The sequence below is a fragment of the Cibotium barometz genome, chromosome 18 (assembly GCF_041138505.1).
Source record: "Cibotium barometz isolate CiBa-2024 chromosome 18, ASM4113850v1, whole genome shotgun sequence".
NCBI lineage: Eukaryota > Viridiplantae > Streptophyta > Polypodiopsida > Cyatheales > Cibotiaceae > Cibotium > Cibotium barometz.
The window spans coordinates 57573199-57584432 of NC_141063.1; positions in this window are offsets into that span (position 1 = coordinate 57573199).

Here is an 11234-nt window from a genome sequence, read left to right on the forward strand (position 1 = left end):
TTTATGTGTGTAAAAATGACCCTAGTGAGTCAGGGGTAGACCAAAAGCACCTCTACAGATTTGTAAATTCTACAAATTTTGATTTTAATTTTTTTGGGGATTTGGTACGGCCCTACGCTTACAAGCATACGCCTGTGGCTTTATATGGAACAGTTGCAAGTATGGAATGGCCATACGGAATTTTTAATTTTTTTTGAAGAAAAAAGGTTTTTTTGGAGGTTTGGTACGGCTATATACTTACAAGCGTATGCTCGTGGCTTTAGTATGGTACGACCGTACGGAATTTTAATTTTTTGAAAAAAAGGTTTCTTTTTGGGGTAGCGTACGCCCGTGGCTTTAGTATGGAACGACCGTAGCAAGTGTGGAATGATTGTTTAAAATTTCTTTAACTTTTTTAAATTAACTTTTTTAGGGTTTGGTATAGCCATACGCTTACAAGCGTATGCCCGTGGCTTTAGTATGGAGGAACGGTCGTGGCAAGTGTGGAATGGTTGTTCGGAATTTTGTTTTTTTTGTTTGGTATGGTGGTACACTTACAAGCGTATGCCCATGGCTTTAGTATGGAATGGCCGTGGTGGCAAGTGGGTGGAACGGTTGTTCGGATTTTGATTTTTTTGATTTTTTTTTGAAAAGTTTTTTTTTTGGGTTCAGTACGGCCGTACGCTTACAAGTGTACACTCGTGGCTTTAGGTTGGTACGGCCGTGGTAAATGTGGAACAATTGTGCTAAGTTGGAATTTGAGTTTGAATTTAGAATTTAGAATTTGGAATTTGAATTTGAATTTCAAATTGGAGGGAAGTGAGTGGGAGACAACTAAGACCCCCTCATTAATTCTAGGTAGGTGGGGAAGGGGTAAAGTTAGAGGGTGGATTTTGATTAATTTAGAGGCACTCTAGCTTAACTAAAGATTAATTCTCTTAATCCCACTATTAATCACTCCTTAACTCTCTTCTTTGCCCTCACATTACTCCTAAATGGTGAGGAGTTTAAGCATGGGGATTTGATAGGTGGATTAGCAATGTTTATGCTAATCCAAACATGTGATTATCCCAAAATGATTTCACTAATTAGGTCACTAATTAATCCACTCAAAAGAGGAAAAACTAGACAAAAGAGACCAAATTAGTACTAATTCTTGCCTAATTGGAGTGAACTAAACATAGATTTGAGTCAAAGCAAGTGTTTAGAACACTAATGCCACTCCAATCAGTCTAATTACAAGTAATTAGGCTCAATTTTTTAGTTTTTCTCTCTTTAGGTCCACTAATCACACTAACCAATATGTTAGTGAGTGATTAGTGAAAATTAAGAGATAGTTTATGGTTTTTTTTTTTTGGGTTTTTTTGTTTGATTAGTGTTCTATCTAGTAATGCTAACCTATCTATACAAAGGAATTAAGACAAAAAAAAAGATTAAGCTAGAAATTAACAAAAAGAGTTTAGGTTTAAGCAAAACTCTCTTTATTAGGCTCTCTAATCACCTAAATCTCAAGTTTTTTTAACTCAAACAAATGATAATCCTACTCTAAACAGAAAGCTATACATGAATCTCAACAAAACATAAACAAAAAAACCAAACAAAACATCAAAATACAATAAAAAACCAAAAAATCGCAATGCCAACGAGCCTACCTGGCACTGAGCTATGGAGGCTCCGTTGGATTCGAATCAAAGATAGCATAGACAAGTAACAAATGGCACGGCAGTAGTGGGCCGTAAAGATGTTAAGGAAACTCTACCCTAATGTGTCGTGGGAAGTTGCCTATCCGCTGAGCTCGAGCATGGCTCAAGAGCTCCGTCGTAGCCGCTCATCACCGTCGTCCTCCCGCACTCGTTATCACACCAAGGTAGTTGCTCTAATCCGACGAGTGATGCAAGATCTCTTACAAAGATCATGTGGGATCTCCACACGGAAGAGGATTGCGTTGGTTAGCCTAATCACTCAGAAGAGAGAGAGAGAGAGAGAGAGAGAGAGAGAGAGAGAGAGAGAGAGAGAGAGAGAGAGAGAGAGAGAGAGAGAGAGAGGGAACAAGTGATTAGCACTCCTAAACCCAAACCCTAAGCACACCACACATGCTAGATTAGAGTTGCAAGAAGAGAGAGAATACTCCACTTCTATTGCACAAATGGGAGAATGAGTTACAAAAAAGAGAAATTGGCTTTTATAGTTCCAATCCTTTTCCCACTAGGCTGCTCGAGAGTAAGTGACTGGGGTGCCGAAAACATAGTTACAAAGCTTTTCTCTATGGTTTGGCAAACTGACCAAGATTCTCCTGTATGTTCTTTGAAGCTCAATACTTGGGAGCGTCTTTAGGGCATTCCCCTCATCAAATGACGAGATTTACAATATAACACGGACGCCCATTACATAAGTGTACGGACATAGTTGTCATAGGAATATTTTAATTAATATGTGGTTAACATGGGCTAACTCTGCCTTTGGTTTATAGCCACCCTTTGCCCCTAACTTTTTGAGTGATAACAAATGTCTGATCTTCCACACACATACTAGTTTGGTTTTGCTGAGATTTCTCTTCTTTCAAGGTTACTACAACCAACTCATCAAACCTAAGGGCATTGGGGTTAGCCTTCATCATGAGCCTAAGTGTGGATGGAAAACCTTGGTATAAATCCAGTAAAGCTATGAGAATTGTAGACACCAATGAACTGTCCATATAGGTCTTCAATACATGCAAGCTCCTCTCTAAGATCTTTGATCCTTGAGAGGATCTCATCCATTAAATCTCTCTCATTTCACATGTTCGAACTCTAATTGCTTGTGCAAGTAAGCCACTCATGTCTCATTACGCACCTGGTAAAGCACAATAAAAAAGCTTGTTTTGTAGCTTTACATGAGCGTATGTAAGGAATAATGCTCCTTTTCATGGAAAGTTCCACCGATGCATGACGTGTTTGTGTGTCCTTGCCATCCCACCTAGTAAAACATAGTGAGCATATCCCAAGTCTGCTTGGTAGTTTTATGTGAGCACATATAAGGAATAGTGCTCATTTTCATGTTCCACCAATGCACGTGTTTGTGCATCCTTGCCATCCTACCTGGCCTATTTCACTATGGGAGGTGTGGAGTGTTGAAATCCATGGATCAAGCTCTCCTACAAGCAAAAAATCTACCTAATCAAGCCTAATCTTATACTAATTAAACATGATTAATGCGATTAAACTAAGGTGGATGTAATCTAAGTTTACTCATGATGATGAGTGCGTGTAATAGACTCAAGCACAATTAGGTTATAAGATTAAGACTTGTACTCATAGAGAGGTTTGAGATGTGTGCAAGTGATATGATTTCATTGCTTGAAATGGCCCCCTTTTATATGAAGAGGTACACCCTTGGGCTTGTACACCAATGTGGGATATATCCCTTTGCTCATGTGGGATATATCCCTTTGCTCATGTGGCTTCATATTAAGCTTTGCACTTTCTTGGCTTTCTCAACTCACTCCCTACATTTTCCTTGTGCTCTTTGGCACCACATTTCTCAACACCCCCCTTGGTGCCAAATCTGTGGGTTACTCAAGGTAGTCGGATGCAAGGTTTTTCAACATATTTTCACCCCCCCCCCTTGATGGTGACTTGATCTATCTTTGAGGCATAGAGGTCATCTCTAAGAGTAAGGTACCCCCTTGATAGAGGCTTGATCTATCTTTGAGGTCTAGAGGTCTCTTCTAAGAGTAAGGTTACAATAATCATTACTGCCCTTGGGTGCTTAGCTCCTGGCTACTCTCAGGTGGTCGGGTAGATACACACAACAAATGATTTTTTGGCCTACTCATTTGGTGGCCTTTACAACATATGATTTAGGTTAGTGTAGTGGTTGGTAGCTCGATGTTGCTTAGTGCTTCTACTGGCTCGAGATCTCCTTGCTTTTTCTTAATGAAGATCCCTTGTTGCTTTCTTTGTTCTTCATGTCGATGTCATTACCTTCTTTACTTTGTTAACTGCTTCTTGGCTCTTGGTCTTTGCTCTTTGGCTTGACTCTTGGCTTTTTGATAGCTTCTTTGGTGTGGACATCATTCTTCTTGTTGTTGCCACTTGATGGTTGGTTCTTGATTTCCTTATGTGTCTTTGATGCATGCGGATGCCATGCTGTGTGCTATGCTCATCTCATGCACTTGTGCTTTGGATATGTTTAGGATTGTGCTTTGTGCATTCATGCTTTGCTTTTGTGAGGTGCTTGATTTGCCCGAGGATATGTGACCCTTCCCCAATGAGCTTCCCAATGTTTAATGCCATGAGAGGGTCTTCCCATGAGCTTGTGACAAGTCCCTATGGTAGTGTTTATACTCTCTTACAAGATTAAGCTCTAATTTTTCATGCAATGATTGATTACAAGATGATGTAAGTGATAAGATCCAAGCTTATGTACTAAAAATGAATTGAATGTAGTGAAACCTGCTCAAATTGATCAATGCAAATAGATGTGATGAAGTTGGATGCAAGAGAGAAATTCCCACAATGGATTTAGTCCCTATTTTTCTAATTTTGAATTTTAATTGGTCAAATTTTTACTAATACAGTACTAATAATGGTGATTAGTGCTTAATCAAGATGATTAGTGCTAACAGAGTGTGGAGGATGGAATTGAGCTTGTAGATGCAACCATTGAAGGGAATTTTTGCTTAGCACACTTTCCCTTGATAGATTGAAGTGATTTAAGCCCAAAAATGTAGCTCAAGTCGCTCGTAAAATGCACAAATTTGCTGAAAAATGCGATTGGTCTTTAGCTTCTCTTGCTTCGTATACTACATCAAATGGTTTGAGATTTGTAGTGTGGGAAGCTTTTACTGAGTGCTAACTAGCCCCAGAAGGGCTTGAGCTAATTTTGCTCAGAGATGTCAAATGAAGAAAAATAGATACGACGGTGACGGCGGCCATACAGCGAAATGCGAGCTGCAGTCGTGCTTTTTGTTTAATTCCTTCAAGTTTTAGGGTCTCCTAGAATTTTGCAATATCCTCCTAAAAGTATTTGTCAAATGGTTTCTTGGTTGGGGAGATCTAGCTACTTCAAATTTCCTCCACTAGAAAGGCTTGCAGATAAGATTGAGATTAGTGAAAAATAATGATGAGATTAGCACTAACTATGCAAAGATTGACTAATGAGAAGCTAATGAGAGGAGAGGGATGGCTCTGATATACCATGTTAAAATCTATGGATCAAGCACTCCTACAAGTAAAACATCTACCTAATTAAGCTTAATCCTACACTAATTAAACATGATTAATGTGATTAAACTAAGGTGGATGTAATCTAAGTTTACTCATGATGATGAGTGCGTGCAATAGACTCAAGCACAATTAGGTTACAAGATTAAGACTTGTATTCATAGAGAGGTTTAAGATGTGTGCAAGCGATATGATTTCATTACTTGAGATGGCCCCCTTTCATATCATGTGAGGAGGTACACCCTTGGGCTTGTACAACAATGTGGGATATATCCCTTTGCTCACGTGGCTTTATGCTATGCTTTACACTTTCTTGGCTTACTCAACTCACTCCCTACCTTTTCCTTGTGCTCTTTGGAACCACATTTCTCAACACGGAGGCCATAGTTACATTTGAACTAGTACCACAATCCAAAGTACTATCCTGTGCTAGCGACACGACGGGCCTTATTGTGCCAATTACAACATTCCAAATCCCTTTAGCTACTAATACGTGATGCATCATATAGGATCATAATGGTTAGTTGGTCTTGTCAAGCTTATCCTTAGTAGTATAAAGCATCCCAAATACATCACTACTTGCCATTTCAGTTTACAAATAACAAATCTCTAACACAAAATGTAAATATCCCAAGTACCTATAGGTACTACCAATGTTACTGAGTGTAGCTGCTAGTAGATCATTGATGAACAAAGGGAAGCTATAAAGTGTATGGAAAATGACATAGTGTAGAGTGGAGAAATATTACTGGCATGAATGCAAAAAATGATGATAATGACTTGACGATGCTGTTGATGAATGAGCTTGAAGATGCATTACCAATAATGAGGATAGCCATTTTTGCATAGCAAATGTTGCTATGTAGCGCAGAAAACCCAAAAATGAACAAATGCAATTTGAACTAAAAAACCTTTGAGATGTCTCTGAAAACCTTACAACATGCGAACGAGCCCTGAAACGCACCTGAAACGTGTAAAACATTGTTAACATAGTTGATAACACATTATAGGCTATAGCTAAATATTAGACAATCAAAAGAGTAGCTTGAGGAGAAGATGACAAGGGGTTAAGTGTAAAGAGAATCTGCTCTCGTACCAATTCTTGGAGTTGAGACACAAAGGTAGCAACACACACAGATGCAACAAGTAGAGATGGAGAGAAGTACAACACTTAAGGTAGATTGACAAGAATGAGTGAAGTACAAGTTAAGTGACATGATAAGGTTACTTACACACACTTATACGAGTATGTAAAGAGGGAAAAAGTGCCCCTACCCATTATTAGTCTACGTCCACACATCACTACCATCATATAGATGGCTATATTCGCATGCATGAATACAATACAAGTAAGGAAGAAGAGGGGGGAGGAGATCTCACAAGTAAACTATTACTAGTAGGGAATGATTGTGTATTGCTCATTGTAAAAAATGGCTTATATACAAGTGATTTGTTTTCACACTAAGCCGACCAAACTTAAAAATGGTCCGAAATCTATACTAGTTGTATACAAAGTCCTTAGACTTTCCTTATTTGACATTAAGTCCTTAGACTTTCCTCTACTACTAGTCTTAAGAAAGTATGTACACAAAGTCTTTAGACTTTCCTTATTTGACATGAAGAATAATCTAAGGTTGCTTTAAATATTGCAATGCCATCTTACAAAAGACAAGTGCCCGTTTGAGCGGGTAGGATGGCAAAGCACCTTATAGTAGGTTGGGTGGGAGAAACCATGTTAACCTATAGAGTGGTTAATACACCCCCGTCGCTAATGGTGAATGCATTCTCACATCATCCAAGTTGGTGGTGACGTTGCTATTGAGGTGGAAAGGTGTAGATGTACACCATGAAGTTGGCATGTAAGGTTAAGTGGCATGGTTTGGGACCAATTTGTACCCGGATATAGGGCATATTGGTGAGAAGCTTTCGGTAGCCTTGGTAAGAGGCAACTTGTCAAGGTGGCATGAAAGGTATAGGCGATGTAGTTATTCTTTATGCAAGGACACTTCTATTGTGGAAGTGGCTAGAATTCTTTGAATTAGGTAGTTGGTAGAGGCAGTCCAAACCCTATGTTGATTGGCAAAATGATCACTAAAACCATGTAATGATTTACATGAATAGATAATGGTCTAGATCTTCTTAGCACGTGATATGATATTAAACTCTGAGCTTGTAGCATGAAGCCTAGAGATTGGGCTTCTTCATGAATACAACAGCCAAGGTGAGATTGTATTTGCGTTGAATTGGAGTCAAAGCACAGGTTACATGCCTTCAAGTTCTTTGGAGGTATGCATATGCGGTGAGTTATTACACATACTGCATATGGGCTGTAACTTTTGGGTCCGTTGCGGCGCACAGTTTCACACCAGCCTACTTGGGGGAAGGTGCGGAGGGGGGCGTGAGCCCCTCTCTCCAGAGGCATGCAGACTCTAAGAGGATTGGATTTATGTTCTTATAAACCATGGCCAGTCTTCCACAAAAGCTTAGGACAAGGTTTGCATGATTGGACAATGCTGAAATCATATCCTTGTTTGGGCTTGATCCATTTGATAGAACCAACAGTAGAACTAGCTCGCCTTGAGATAGAGTTCCCCCCAAAAGACCATTTGGTTACATGGCCCATCTTGGTTTACACCATGGCTAGCCACAATGTTGTATCTCGGGAGGCATGGACGTCATTAGGCCACCCACATGTCACACCATATGCATCACCCATCACCTGCAGTACAAACAATTCCTATTCCATGATTGTTGGTTGGTTTGAAGTTGAATTTAAACATGCATCATGCAAGTTTTATGTGACCCTCCCATAGGTACATTGAAATGGATCATCATCCTAAATAGTGGCCATAGATTACATCGTGAGCTGGTGAAGAAGGACCGTGATGCTCGAGCTCCCCTTCGGAATGGTTACGGTACCCTTGGCAGATGCGGTGGATGAGGGAACCTTGAACCTATCAATATCCCAAGCCTCATCTTCCTCCACTTACAAGCCCCACCACCTTAGCTAACCTCTAACACTACACAACATTCTTACCTCACCACCACATCACACCCTTAAACCATTATGGAGATCCTAAACCTCATTGGCAAAGATGAAAACCACCCCTCAAACATCAACCTCAGTAACCCTTTAGGGAGGTCATCAAGAAAGAATGGACCTTACCAAAGAGTTCCCTTGCTAGCCAAGGAAAGTACGATGCCCATGCAACAATGTGTCATCCACCATGTAGCTAGAAGCCTACCCAATGGTAATTTCCTTGGCTAGCTGACCTCACGTAACCCACAACACTCAAGCTTCCCAATGGAATGGTTATCGTACCCTTGGTGGATGAGGGCACCTTGCACTTATCAACATCCCAAGCCTCATCCTCTACCTATAAGACATCACCTTAAGTAACCCCTAACACTCATCAACACTCCTCTTGACTCCTCATGTCTCATGACCCCCTCAAAACACTATGGAGATTCAAAACCTTCGGAAAAGATGAAGACGCCCCCCCCCCCCCCCCCCCCCAAACCTCAATCTCAACAACCCTTTAGGGAGGTTACCAAGAAGGAGTGGGTACTACCCAAGAGTAACTTGGCTAGCCAAGAGAATGAGTGGGTGTACTACCCCAAGAGTACTATAGCTAGCCAAGGAAAGCATGATGCCCATGCAAAGACTTGGAACCATTTAGCCAGAAGCCTACTCTTGAGTGGAGATTTGCCAAGCAAAAGCCCCATGTAATAGAGTTTTACCCAATCCGTGAACCCCGTTTTGGAACCTCCTCAAGATGTTAGAAGATCAAGGCTTCTATGAAAGGAACTCTTTTTTTTGGGTAATAAAAACCTTGTGGACCACACCCTAATCTCTAAATCCAAAGAGAATTTTGTAACGGCGGCCTAAAACACTAGTTTGAATGCAACAGAAAAGCCGTAGAGCTAACATTCCATTGCGTCCTAACCAAGCAACTAGAAGCACAAGGCTACTATAAAGGGAACCCCTACATTTGGGTTTGAAGTTAAGAAAATCCGCACCACAAGCCTATGCAACCACGCCATCAAATGTCAGGCTAAAGATGGAGTGGGAGACCAAAAGCCATACCTTCAACAACCCCAAACCTTATGTAGGAATAGAGAACAATGGGTCCACCTCAACTTCTGTGTCAACACCACCTTCAAAGAATTCAGAGTTTGTGGATGCCAAAACAAATAGCAAGAGGCAATACCTTGCCCATGTGCAGTGGCCTTACCCATGTTTTTTTCATCTATGAGAGCCACCCCCATTGCAAAACCCCAAAGAGAATCATGCACACACTTTCGTTTTGTGACCATGCCGAGGCTCAAAGAGATCACCACCAATGACCCTACACAACAATCATGTACACCACTCCACAACACCAACTTGCAAGATGAAACTAGAAAGACAAAGCTCAATCAAATGTGCACTAGAAAAGCTTGGTAGGGTAGTGATGTCAAGTCTTTCCTTGTGCAAGTGACTAGATGGGTAAGTCAAAAACTTAAAACCCTGTTGTACATATGTAACATAACACATCCTATAAATTGTACATAAACATATACCCGGGAATGATAAAAAACTTGAAACCCAAAACAAAACTAAAATTGATAAAAAATAAAAAACAAAAAACATGCACATTCACCTAATGAGCACACATTATTACATACACACACCCACACTCACCTGCTGCACCCACACATACACACTCAACCTCCCCTATTTAGGCCCTTTTAAATTTCTCCCCTTAGAAAATTTCCTCACACACATACAAATAAACTTGAGACCACAAAAAATTTAAAAGTGCCACATCATCATGTAGGTTCATGTGTGCCACATCATCATGTGGGCTTATGTTCCCATGTCATCATGTAGGCTCACGTTGCCAAGTCATTAGGCAGGCTCTCGTAGCCATACCATCACAAAAATAAAAAAGTGTCACATCGTCATGTAGGCTCACATTGCCAAATCATCACCCAAAGAAAACTTAAAAAAAAGTGTCACATCATCATGTCGAGGCTTGTGTGCCAGATCATAAAGTAGAATCACGTTGCCATATCATGATGTAGGCTCACGATACCATGTCATCAAAATATTAAAAAAAAACTTGGAAAAAAAAGTACCACATCATCATGTAGGCCATGTGTGTCACGCCATCACCAAAAGACTTTAAAATAATAAAAAATAAAATAAATATATACATTTTATTTCTAAAATAATATTAATTATAATATGAGAAAGAGAGAGAGAAAGAACGCAAGATAAGGAGAGAGAAAGAGAGCAAGAGAAAAGAAGAGAAGAAGTAAGAAGGGAAAGAGAGAGAGAGAGAGAGAGAAAGGGAAAGAGAAAGACGGCGAGAGGGCACATAAAAACCTCCCCTGATAAGAGAATCGAGAAGAGAACTTAAGAGCTGCAATGCAACTGAAGCCCACAAAAACCCAATAATCAATCGAACTCCACATTTCTCTCCAAGGTGTAAATACGCCCACAACCATGCTAATCAAATGATGTAGAGAGGCCTAGATCACTACAAAGCCACATGCCATGGTCTCAGCCTTGTTTCCAACAAGCCACCCATCATTTTTTAGTTTACCAATGTACATGCCATATTGGGTGTCCTAAAGTCTTCTATACCGGGTGTCCTAAATCCTTCCATTCTCATGGACAACCCAACCTTAATCTCACATGTCTTATCAACCTTGCTACACATAAACACTCAGTAACCTATCTCTAACCGTGCGTAAGAGTCAAATAGAGCACATAAATAAGTGTTAAAAAAATAGTACATTGGAATTTTCACTGAAAGAAGCTTCTACATGAGCCCACCTTTTGCTCAATGCCCATGTATGACACACAATATACACACAAGAAGTAGATATATCAGTAGATCTTGATATCCTAAGCACTATATTAAGCCTCATCGTTGATACCCAATTACGTTTTTGGATGGGGGACCATATAAAGCAGGCACAAGCTAGATCCATGGTACAACCCATCGCCTGGACCTTTCTCAAATTCGTAGGAACCTTCCATGGCCTCCTCTTTAGCTCTAC